The following is a 12665-nucleotide window of genomic DNA, read 5'->3' on the forward strand; positions in this document are numbered from 1 at the left end:
CTGCAGCTTTAAGATTTCTCTTGGGCGTCCCGGTTGCCAAGGCGCGGTTGTCCGCCGAGCTGCGTCGGGCTTCGTCTTCTTCGTCTTCGGCGCACCAGCTCCTCGCTTCCGCCACTGCAGCCCGCCGCCGCCGGGCCGCGTCGGCTCTGCTCTTCCGAACCGTCTGGCGGACTTGGCACCGGCCCCGACTCCTCAGTGCCCCCGCAGTGCGTGGCAGGCTGCGGCTTCATTATCCTGATTGATTCCTCCTGCTCCCGGACACCGTGGGGGCCCCGGCCAAGGAAGGGGGGAAGAGGCGGCATCTGCGGGCCCCTTTCTGGGCCCTCGCTCCCAGCCGCTCTTGTTATTTGGGCTGCCGGCCCTCAGTGTTCTGGTGTCCGGGCCGGGCTAGGACGCAGGGCCAGGCCTATCTTTGCTCCCACCATCCCACCCCACAAACCCCATGGCAGGGAGAGCGCCAAGAAGGAGCGGAACTGTCTGGAGCTTGGTGTTGGGGACCAAGGTGCCAGCCCTGGGCCACAAACGCAGCGTGGGTTTCTGTCTCCGGGCCTGCGCTCTGCAAATGCTTTGGGCCTTTCCCAGGAGGATATGGAAGGCTTGTGAAGGGAGCACAGTGATAGACTGAGAACTTCGAACTTCGGGAGAATAAGCCTTTGCCAAACGGGAAAGGTGACATCTTTGAGGAACATTGATCACGTGGGCCAAGGCCCTATGGCACATGTCTTATCACATGCCTCCCAGGTTGCCCTAAGTACAGTTATCAGGGGAAGCAGGGACAGGGTCTGCCAAAACAACAGGACACAGCAAGGAGCTGAGCTTAAAGGAAGGCCAGAGACCTCTGTAGTTAAAGAACCTGGTCCCAGATCTAGCAGGGGGTGGTCTGGCCACAAAATCGTGGTCCCCCAGGAAATCAAATACTGAGGTGAGGCCTCAGTGGAAAGAGCAGTTGGGAACCTGGGATCATCTTCCTAGTTCTGCCACTTGATTTCTGACCTGGACAAGTCACTTTACTATTCTTAGCCTTGGTTTACTCATTTGTAAAATGGGGTTAAGACCTCTCTGACAGTAGTCAATGGCTAAATGGGATAATGATGGCAGGGCCCTACCTAAGTTATCTGGCAAAAAGGAGAAAGGGGGGTGAGAAGCAGGCTTCTATCTCTGCTGCTGTGTTAGGTACCCTCCTCTCTCCTTGAAGGAGGTAACTTTCCTCCATATGCCTAAATCCCTTTGAGTAGATGATGACATAGAACCTTCCAGCCACAGCTGCTTCCTTGTCAGGGGAGGGGCAAAACTGCTGCCCACCTCCTTGGCATGGCATGGATTTAATTTCTCAGTTCTCATCAGGCTCTCTGTGAGGCCTTCTTTTCTGTAAGTCCTGACAGTCTCCCTCTAGTACCTCTGTCCTGTCCTGTTCAAAGGTCAGATACACAAACTTGGCCCTTTTGGCTAACTCCAATCTTTAGCTCCTGTCAGTTCTGGGAAAGGGAGCTGGTGGAGAATTTGAGGCCAGTTTTTCCAGACCTGTGGCAATCTTGTCTGTGAACATGATCTGGGCCACTCAGGCAACTAAGTGTCTATTTCTAGGTCTATTTCCTCATCTATGAGTTAATTAATTTATTTTTCCAGCTCGTATTCCTGGGTGACCGTACTGGGGCAGCACAGTGCACCCAGCAGGTGGGAGTGCAGGAGCCAGAGTGGGTGGGAAGAACTGCACTCTGAAACCGCAGATCCTCAGGGGGGCGGGGCGGGGGGGAGGGGTAGATACACATGTCAGCCTCTTCAATACAAGGGTATTTGCTGCTGGAGGACCTTCCAGATTCTAGAACATTCCACAGTGTTATGCTGCTTTCCCCCTTTTTCTTGAACATAGCAGACTCTGGCCTTGGACTCTTCAGCCTGAGGCTAATTGCTTTCCTGGGGGAAAAGACAAATTATAAATTTTAGTCTGGAGCTTTTGTTCATTTCATTTTGTTAGAATTATTTATTTTTAATACAATTATGCATTATTTTTATATTCAATGTAAAAACACAGTAAAAAAAATTACCAGTTGAGGCGGGGAGGGGGGTGTGTAGGGAGGGAATGTCAGGGAGGAATTTTTTTCTCTGGTGGCCAAAGGGAGGTCAGCACATGTATCGAGGCACGTCATGCCCTTGATTAATGTAACCCTGTGAGTGGCTTTCTCAGCCTACCTACTGGCCTGGCTGCCCACCCACCCCTGGTTGACCTGCTCCATCGTCAGCACCTGTAGGCCTGGACTCCACTTCCTATTTATACAAATCACATGGGACCTCGCTGTGGCTGCTCTAGGCAGAAGAGGGAGCCACAGCCGCCTAGTGGCTGCCAGGGAAGCTGGCAGGAAGGGGCATCTCCACCAGACGTCTCCTGGGAAACAGTGAGCTCCCCGGAGAAGGGACATTTGGAAATAAAATTCCTGCCACTGTGTGTTTGTATGTGTGTTGGGGCGGGAGAGGGAGTTAAGAAACCTCCCCAGCCCCCTCTGCTCCTCTCTCTTCAGGGAAAACCTCTCAGCAGCTCTTCTTCCTCCCAAAACTCCAGCCTCCTCCCCAGAAACAGCATAGGCTCTGCTGGGACTGGGTAATATCCCTTCAGATTTATGCAGGTGGAGGAGAGCACTGGACTGAGAGCCAGAGGCCAGTGTCCCTGGCTGCCCTGCCTCGCCCTCTCTGCGTCCTGGGTTCCTGCTCTGTAAATGAGGATACTGGCTGAGATTTCCCCGTTGCTCTTCGCACAGAGGGTTCCTCCACAGGTCCAAGAATACAGTGGGGCCACTTGAGGTTATTTTTGGCACTTGGAGCAGATCCCTGGTAGGAGCTAATGATTCCTTGTGTGACCTTGACTGGTCACTAAAACAGCCTCAGCCCTCACCTGCACATCCACTCAGGTATTCGCAGGTGCTTATGGAGAGTGACATCTACACTTGGAGGGCCCAGAGACTGCCCAGCTTTCCATGAAAGCCCTCCCCATGCTGTCCTGTGCCAGAGGCCAGCTGCATCCACCTTCCTTCCATGGCGATTCCTTTCACCTGAAACTGGAGGGCCCTGGAACCTTCTCTTCCCATAGTACCCAAAGCCAACCTATGAGAGAAGCCATCGTGCCTCCTGGGGAATAGAAGTGGGGTCCCTGCCTCCTCCCCTCACACATCCACCTGGTTCCCTTTGCTCTCCCTTGCTGTTGAGGGACCAAGCCCCCACTGCCAGCCGTTTAACCCACCTTTCCCCTGTAAAATACTGGCCACATGAGTGAAAGCAAGTGGCTCCCTCCCAGCTGCAGTGCCCCTCCTGACCTCACTTCCTAGATCCCCCCTTTCTCAAGAGACCCCACCTTCCAGGCAGAGTGAAGTTTGCTGAGAGAGCTTTCCATGTAGGAAACAACCCCACAATTTTTGGAGGAGATATAGGAGCTCCAGGAAGGAAGCGGGGGAGAGGGAGGGTCGCGCTGCAGAAACCCTGGAGGTCCAACCCTTCAGGTGTCCTTTAGGAGGAGACATGGACTAGCCCACGTGGCCTGATTTGACCTTGGGGCTTCTCAGCCCTAGGTCTGTCCTTGGGAGACAGGCCAGTGAGTTGGAGGTGGGAGAGAAGGTGAAGTGGGGAGCAAGGGGAGGGTGAAGCTGCAGAAGTGGGGAGGGGAGTGACTGTCACCTTTATTGGGCACCTACTGTGTGGCAGGCAGACACGATAGGCTCTGTCCCAGTTTTACCTGGATTGTCTCATCCAGTTCTCACCCCAGCCTTGTGCCAGTGTTATTATCTCTCCTGTTCTGACAGAGAAGGAAACTGAGACTCAGAGGTGTTATGTAACTTGCCCAAGGTCACACAGCTTGTCAGGAGTGAAGCCAGGATCCCAGCCCAGGTCTGTCTGCCTCCAGTGGGTTCTCTCTGCTGCCAGAAAGTCCTCCTCCTGGAAAAGCAGGTCTGGAGTTGGGGTTTTCAGTCAGAACTCATCAGGCTCCCCAGAGGCAAATCTATTGTCATCTGCCCTCCTCCTCCTCACCCATCTGCCAGGCAAGTCGCAGGTGAGCCCCCTGCCAAGGCCCCTGCCCCAGCCCCAGGTGCTAGCTCGGCTTGCCTGGCTCCCCGCCCCTCCCTGGTGCCCCCAAGGTGGCTCTGAGGTCACCCCACACCCCAATGCCTTTAATTCTGCATTTCCAGGTCACAGAAAGCATAGGAAAAAGCAGGAAGAGAGAGGAGGTCACTTGAAGGTTGGAAGCAGGGGCTCTGGTCTTCCACAAAAGATTGGGGGTCCTGGTTATCTCCTTCAGTTCAAATGAACCCTTTCCTAACTCCCACCCCTCATCCCCAGAGACAGCCAGAGCTTTGCTTAGTTAATGAAATACAAAAGAAGGAATCAGGGGGTGGGGGTGGCTCCAGAGCTCTGGAAAGCGAGGGAGAGAGGAAAAGTTGGGTCTCTTCCAAAGAGTTAATGTTCCACAGTATGATCGATTAGGTGTCAGATGTAATTTCAAACCAATACAAGATGAATGGCATAATTTTCCCTCTCTCATTTTAGACAGAATTAAGAATCCATTAGCTAACACAAATTTTTGGCAAGTTTAATAGGAGCTCAAATCTACATTCAGAGGAAACGCTCCCCAAAGCATGTTTTAAGCTTTTACTCCTCAGGCCCCTGGCCTCCAACGTCCTCCTGACCCTCACAAGCCCTCTGTTCTCTGTCCCCTACATGCAGCCCCCTCTCCCTTCCCTGGTCCCCCTACATGCTCCTCCTCAACCCAGCCCAAGATTAACTGGCCTGACCCCTCTCACAAAGGCTGGGCCTGCCCACCATTGTCTTCCAGTGGCAATGGGTGGGGGAAAGGGGCGGAGGGGCTGGCAGTGGGCCCAGGGAATGGGGGAGGTTGCTGAATTGGCCCCAGGCTCCAGACAAACCCTAGGGAGAGGGGTGAATTGATTGGGGCTTTGGGGCTGTTTGAGTCTCAGCTACTCATCAGTATCACCCCCAGAGTAGTTCTTGTTCTTAGACAAAGCATTCCCTAATTCATAAGGGGGACTACACCCCCTCCTTTTACATTTACATATATTCCCACAGCAAACCTGAGAGGAAGAACAGCTACCTGTCCATTTTATAGATAAGGAAATTGAGGCTCGGGGGGGTTGCTTGGAGTCAGCTGGGTCCTTGGCTCTGCTACTTTCTTGCTTACCAGGGCCCTAAGCAGTGGTCGGCAAACTGCGGCTCGGCAAACTGCAGCTCGGCAAACTGCGGCTCAGAGCCACATACGGCTCTTTGGCCCCTTGAGTGTGGCTCTTCCACAAAATACCGACTTCTGCACATGGGCCACGAAGTTTCAATCGCACTGTACGTGCGCACCCGCACGTGGTATTTTGTGGAAGAGCCACACTCAAGTGGCCAAAGAGCCGCATGTGGCTCGCGAGCCGCAGTTTGCCGACCACGGGAATTTACCTACAGGTCTCAGTGTTTTCATCTATAAAATGGGAAGAACATTAGTACAAGGTACAAATGAGAAAGCTCTTGAGAAAGGAGAATCTCCATGACTGTTCGTCCGGGCAGAGGTGCCAAATGTCCATGCTGCACCAGCCTCTACCCTCCAAGCTCACAGCCTGTGGGAGAGACAAAGGTAAACTGAGCCCTGCCCTGGAAGGAAGAGAAGCTGGAACAATAGTCATGGCAGCTTCCCCTTCCTGGTCACCTACCCTGCACCAAGTGTGGGAACAGATTCCTTACATATAGTAACTCATTTACTCCTCACACCTTTTTCAGACAGATACTTTTATTTTCACCCCCACTTTCCACATCAGGAAACTGAGGCACAAACAGATGAAGTGCCTTGCCTGAGGTCACCCAGCTGAGTAGGGAGTGGCAGAGTTTAAATTCCAACCCAGGCAGCCTGGGCCGGTGGCTTTTAACCTGGGGCTGAGCAGAGGTAAAGGCTGGGATGGTGGAACACCAGGATGTGATTGACCCCGCTCTGGGGTCTGGGAAGGCTTCGCCACGGCCAGGCTTGAATGAGGAGTTTACCATTTCACTGGGCAAGGAGAGAAAGAGCATTCTAGGAAACCTTTAGAGCAGCGGTCGCCAACCGGTGGTCCGCGGACCCCTGGTGGTCCGTGAGGTCCGAAAGGTTGGCGACCGCTGTTCTAGGCCAGTGATGGCGAACCTATGACAAGGCATCAAAAGAAGTCTCAGGCCCTAGCCGGTTTGGCTCACTGGGTAGAGCGTCGGACTGCAGACTCAAGGGTCCCAGGTTCGATTCCGGCCAAGGGCATGTACCTTGGTTGCGGGCACATCCCCAGTAATTTCTATATGTGACACGGCACATCGATGTTTCTCTCTCATCGATGTTTCTAACTCTCTATCCCTCAAGGTTTGCCATCACTGCCCTAGTAAAATATATTAAAAAAAACAAAAAAAAAAAAGAAGAAGTCTCAGGCCCTGGCCTGTTTGACTCAATTGATTGGGTGTCATCCCGTGCACCAGAAAGGTTATGGGTTTGATTCCCAGTCAGGGCACATACCCAGGTTGTGGGCTCCAGCCCCAGTAGGGGGCGTGCAGTAGCTGATCCATCATCAATGTTCCTCTCTCTCCCTCTCCCTTCCTCTCTCTCTAAAATAAAAACATATTTTTTTAAAAAAATGTCTTAGCATAGGGGATAGTGAGTGATACACTGCTACAACCAAAACATGGGGTTCATGTGGAGGATGACAGAAAACAAGGTTGGATGGGCAGGCCAGGTGCTTTATTCGGACAATCCTGCTCTAAAAATTGTAAAGTCTAACTCCTACAGACAGCCTTGCTTGCCATGCTCATATTAATAGGTAGGGCTATTGCCTTCTTTCTTCATTACAATAACCACACAAAGAAGGTACTGTTATCCTATTTTTCAGATGAGTAAACGGAGGCTCAGGAATATTAAGGAACTTGCCTGAAAGACTCAGCTAGACAGTGACAGAGTTGAGCATCAAACCCATGTCTGACCCCAGAGCCCAAACTCTTTTTTAAAATATATTTTTATTGATTTCAGAGAAGAAAGGAGAGGAAGAGAGAGAGAGAAACATCAGTGATGAGTGAGAATCTGATTGGCTGCATCCTGCATGCCCCACACTGGAGATGGAGCCCGAAACCTGGGCATGTGCCCTGACAGGGAATCAAACCATTCATAGGTCTACCACTGAGCCACTCTGGCCGGGCAGTGCCCAAACTCTTAATCACTATGCTTGCTGTGTCCTGGTACGAAGTGGGGGAATTTTGGAGGAATTTTCAGCAGGGGGTGGTGGGTTTGGATTGAGTTTTAGGAAAATAATTTTGACAGGGTGTAGAGGTCAGAGCAGAGGAAGGCTGGAGGCAGGGAAGCCAGTAAGGAAACCATTGCTCTGGTCCAGATGAAAGTTCCAACTGGAGAATAATAGGGGAAGGCCCCCTCTTATCCATGGGGATGAAAGAAAGGGCCTCCAGGAGCCTAAGCAATAATAGTCATAATAACTCCTGGCCAGTGTTGCTCAGTGGTTAAATCATTTGCTGGCACACCGAGGGGTCATGGGTTTGATTCCTGGTGTAGGACCTGCACCTGGGTTGCAGGTGTGTGTGGAAGGCAACCAACCAATGTGTCTCTCTCACATCAATGTTTCTCTCTCTCTTTCCCACCCTCCCACTCTCTCTCTAAAAGAAAAAAAAAATTCAATGGAAAAAATATCCTTGGGTGAGGATTAGAAAAATAATAATAATCATCATCAGAATAATACAAACTACTTATATATATTTTTATATCTATTGATTTCAGAGAGGTAGTAAGAGAGAGAGAGAAACATCAATGATGAGAGAGACTCATTGATCAGCTGCCTCCCACACGCCCCATACTGGGATCGAGCCCGCAACCCAAGCACGTGCCCTTGACTGGAATTGAACCCAGGACCCTTCAGCCCACAGGCCGATGCTCTATCCACTGAGCCAAACTGGCTAGGGCAATAGTACAAACTATTAAGTGCCTACCCTGGGTCAGGAACTTCCCCTGATCCATCTCCAAATTATACAATGCTGTAGGGCAGATGTTGTTAGCCCCATTTTACAGATGAGAAAGCTGAGGTTCAGAAAAGTTGATCAACTTCTCTGGACTACACAGCTGTGATCCAGCAGAGCTGGGACTGGCCTGAAGCCCTAGCCTTTTCTCTCACCTCATTGCCAGAAGGCGGTTGGACCACACGTCAGAGGTCAGCTCTTCCCTCTTGACATGGCTTAATATCGCCTGGCCTACGTATTATGGAGCTGGTCCCCGTTTGGACCCCAGCACGGGGCCTTGAACTGAAGGAGGTGGAAAAGGGGGTGAGGAGGAAGAGAGGGATGAGCTCTGGAGCTCTGAGCAGCAGTCACTTTGACATGTTACTTAGACCATTCAAGAAGGTGTCCAGGACAAGGCATTCAGGAAGGTGAGTGAATTTAACTCTCTTGGCCCTTAAGTGGGGAAGAGGCCTCATACCTTTACTTTATTTCCTGACTTTTGGGAAGTCCTTCCTGCTAGCTAACTCCCATCCCTCCTAGTGGAGTCATGAACAACCCAGTTGCCAGTTTCAAGGAAGAGCCCCTGCCCTTGCATCCCACCAACAGGATATATCTCTGTCTCCTTCCTCAGGTGGTGAGGTGTGTGTGTGGGGGGGGGGGGGGGGGTATCCCACCTACTTGCCTTTAAGTCACACCCAGAAGTGCGGGGAAAGGGGGGCGGTTTCCAGACTATTCCACTGAAAGGAGGAAATGACCAGGCTCCTCAGCCCAGCCCCTCCTCAGCAGAGAGGAAGAGGAATAGCCCTGAGCAGGAAGGGGGAGGGAGGAGACCTAACTGGGCCACAGGGCTCCTGCCTTGAAGGGAGGAGGATCTGAGTTTTAGTCAAAGTCTTTGGCATCAGAGCTGAGGGTATATAAAGGAACCCATATCCCTGCCTGAGCTAAACATTTCAGGGATAGGGAACTCCTGGGTCAGCCCAGGGTCACCCTAAGGGAGAGAACTTGGGGAAAGGACTGGAGAGAATATTTAAGAGAAAATACATTGGAGGGAATGAAGTTGGGCTCTGGAAGCAAACAGACTCAAATTAGAATCTGAGCCCTCCCATTGCAAAGGTAGAAGTATCTGGGGCAGGTTTGTTCCTTTATTCCACGTATTTTCATTGATATCCTACTATGTGCCAGGCACTGGGATATTCAAAGATCCTTGCCTTCAAGGATCATTCTGGTTAGCTACTCTTCTTCACCTGTAAAATGGGGATAGTCATACCTACTCCCCAAGAGAATTATAAAGATTAATAATGTGTCTAAACCTGCACCCCCCCCCAACAAAGTGGAAGCTACTAGCCACATTTAAATTAATTTAAATTTAAAATCCATTTCCTCAGTCACATTTAGCCACCTTTTAAATGTTTAATAACCTCACATTGGGTACATCTACACAATGGAATAGTAAACTGTGTAAAAAAGAAGGAACTCTTACCATTTGCAACAGCATGGATGGGCCTGGAGAGCATTATGCTAAGTGAAATAAGCCAGTCGGAGAAAGATAAATATCACATGATCTCACGCATTTGTGGAATATAATGAACAACATAAACTGATGAACAAAAATAGATCCAGCGACATAGAAGCATCAAACAGACAGTCCAACCTCTGAGGGAAGGCAGGGGTGGGAGTTGGGGTAAGAGAGCAACCAAAGGACTTGTATGCATGCATATAAGTATAACCCATGGACACCAACTGTGTGTGTGGGGGGAGAGTGAGGGCATGTGCTGGGGGGTAGAAATGGCCGGGGAGAGGTCAATGGGGGAAAAAGAAGACATATGTAATACTTTAAACAATAAATAAAAAAAAACCCTCACATTGGCTAGTGACTCCATATTGATGAGGACAGAACTAGAACATTTCTGTCATTGTAGAAAGTTCTGACAGTGCTGGTCTAAAGCAGCGGTCGCCAACCTTTCGGACCTCACGGACCACCAGTTGGTGACTGCTTGTCTAAAGCGCTCAACTCAGAGCCTGGCCCAAGTCGTACAGTAAGTGAACATCATCGTTCTTGGAAGACAGGTGGTGAGACTGATTATTCTTCCAGTAGCCTGCGAAGACCATCCATTTGATGTTCTCCAGCGTTGAGTGTGAAAACTAAGAGTGGGGAAGAGTCAGGGGCTGGTCAGGGCAAAGCAGAAGGAGAGGAGGAGGAGGGATAAGTGTACAGGTTAGGGAGTTGGTGATGAGGGTTGCCCAAGAGGTAGAGATGAGTGAACCATGTGTCTAGGGCAGGAAAGAAAAGAAGACCAAGAGAGAAAAGAGAGAGAGAGAAATCCAGGCACCCATGAGGATGGATTCATTTTGAAGGCAGAGCAGGTAGCTTTGCTTTTGAATCCGGTGTGGGGTGTAGAAGAGCATTGCCAAGGATGACCCCGAGTTTTGAGCTTAGGAAACCAGTAGAGTTGAGGGGCTGGAGTCCTGGAGCGGGAGAGGCATGGGCCTGAGGGCGCCTGTCACCACAGGCAGCACTGGGACTCCGAAAGGAGGCGCTGTTATTCCGTAGGTTCTAACACATTGGCCTTTTGATTTGAATTCTAACCCTCCCGTGTTGCAGACTTCTCACAGCGTAGGTCTCCTCAGCCTGTCTCTGGGGAGCTGCGAGCAAAGACTGATTGGAACAGACCTGACTCACTTAAGGTGCTGGGAAAGCATTTGATCCTTCCCTTTCCTCTTCCTTCCTGACCTTCCACCTGAGGCGGCTCTGAGCCAGGAGCCCAGGAGAGGGGACTGTTGCGGAAGGAGTGCTGGGCTGGGGCTGGGCATTGCTCCCAGTGTCTTAGTCCTGCAGTGGGGAGAGAAGACGGGGACATGCTAAGCTCCTGAGCCTGACCTGTGGGCAGCCTGGGTTTGTGCCTCTACCTTCTCTGGGGGCAGGAGGACTGATGCCTCCACATTTGGGGTTGGCAGAGGATGATCTCTGAGCCAGTCCTCCCCAAACCAGTGGGAGATTCTAGGAAGTCTTTAATTACTGCCTCAGAGTGGATGCTAGGTTAATGCGATGATTCGAAAGGTATGTTTTTCAATTACATTTAACGGAAAGATTTATAGTCAAGTAAAATATAATTAGGAGGCTGCCAGCAGACAGGCCTCCTGAGAGGAAGAAAGAGAGATGAGACAGACCCCTAATGGGGCAGGTTGGAGCCCAGGCTACGGGACCAGCTTACCCCACCCCCCTTGGAAGATGTCAAAGCACTCATCAATTCAGCCATTCAAACACATGGACGAAGTAGCTGCTCCATACTGGGCCCAGCCTTTTCTATGGGAACCGAACAAATACTGCATTCCCCACCCTCAGAGAGCTTACAGACCAGCAGGAGGGAGGCAGGGACCAGATCCAGCTGGTAAGGAGTTTGGGTTTTATTCTATGTGCTAAGGAAGCCAGTACAGAGTTTAAACCAGGTAGTGAAAGGCCTGGCTTATACGGGTTTTGTTGTTGTTGTTGTTGTTTGGCTTATACGTGTAAAAGCTTACCTAGATGCTACAGGAGAATGAATCAGAGGAGGTTAGAGCAGAGACTCGGATGAGAGGTGATGTGACCTGGTATAGGGGGGAAGCACTGAGAAAGGAGAGAAGGGTCTGGACTTGGGGTACATACTGGAGAGAGAACCAGTGGTTCTTGGTGAGAGAGTCGAGTCGTTACGGAGAGAGAGGAGAACTGAAGCCTGATGCCCAGGTTTTGGGCTTGAGCAGCTAACCTGGTGCTGCTATCTATTGAAAGGGGGGAGCCAAGGGAAGAAATAGGTGGGAAGACATGTGGAGAAGGTGTTCAGACTTGGGCCCTTTCCGGACTTGTGGACCAGGAGGCACCATCATGGGAGTCCACATCCTTCACAAGAAAGACCAAAAGGTTCAGCGCAAGGAGCCCAAGAGCCAGATGACTACCTGAGGCTGTTGGCCAAGCTGTACAGGTTTCTGGCCAAAGGAACCAACCCCACCTTCAACCAAGTGGTGCTGAAGAGGTTGCTCATGAGTGGCACCAACTGGCTGCCTCTGTCCCTTTCCTAGAAAACAAAGCTTCGTGGCCGGGAAGGCAAACCTGCTGTGATTGTAGGGACTGTAACAGATGATGTGCGTGTCCGGGAGCCACCCCTAGCCGCATCCTCAAGGCCAAGGTCCTCACCTTCGACCAGCTGGCCCTGGACTCCCCTAAGGGCTGTGGCACTGTCCTGCTTGCTGGTCCTCAGAAGGGCTGAGAGGGGTACACGCATTTTGGCAAGGTCCCCGGAACCCCTCACAGCCACACCAAACCCTATGGAAGCTCCAAGGGCCAGAACTTGGAGCACGCGAGAGGCCAAGGAGTGAGCCAAGGCTACAAAAACCAATCCCAGATCCTACCTTGTTATTAAAAATGTTTGGATGCTGCCCTGACCGGTTTGGCTCAGTGGATAGAGCGTCGGCCTGCAGACTGAGGGGTCCCGGGTTCGATTCCGGTCAAGGGCATGTATCTTGGTTGTGGGCACATACCCAGTAGGGCGTGTGCAGGAGGCAGCTGATCGATGTTTCTCTCTCATCGATGTTTCTAATTCTCTATCCCTCTCCCTTCCTCTCTGTAAAAAATCAATAAAATATATTTTTAAAAAAATGTTTGGATGCTGAAATAAAAGTAGTTCAGACTTGGAATGGAGACC

At 51.1% G+C, this 12665-nt stretch overlaps 1 pseudogene; it reads left to right on the top strand.

Annotated features, from left to right (window-relative positions):
- The first annotated feature begins 9976 nt into the window (after window positions 1-9976).
- On the top strand, window positions 9977-12488 carry LOC102427169 (annotated as a pseudogene).
- Window positions 12489-12665: the final 177 nt, after the last annotated feature.

Source organism: Myotis lucifugus, unplaced genomic scaffold (genome assembly GCF_000147115.1).
Source record: "Myotis lucifugus unplaced genomic scaffold, Myoluc2.0 scaffold_329, whole genome shotgun sequence".
Taxonomy (NCBI): Eukaryota; Metazoa; Chordata; class Mammalia; order Chiroptera; family Vespertilionidae; genus Myotis; species Myotis lucifugus.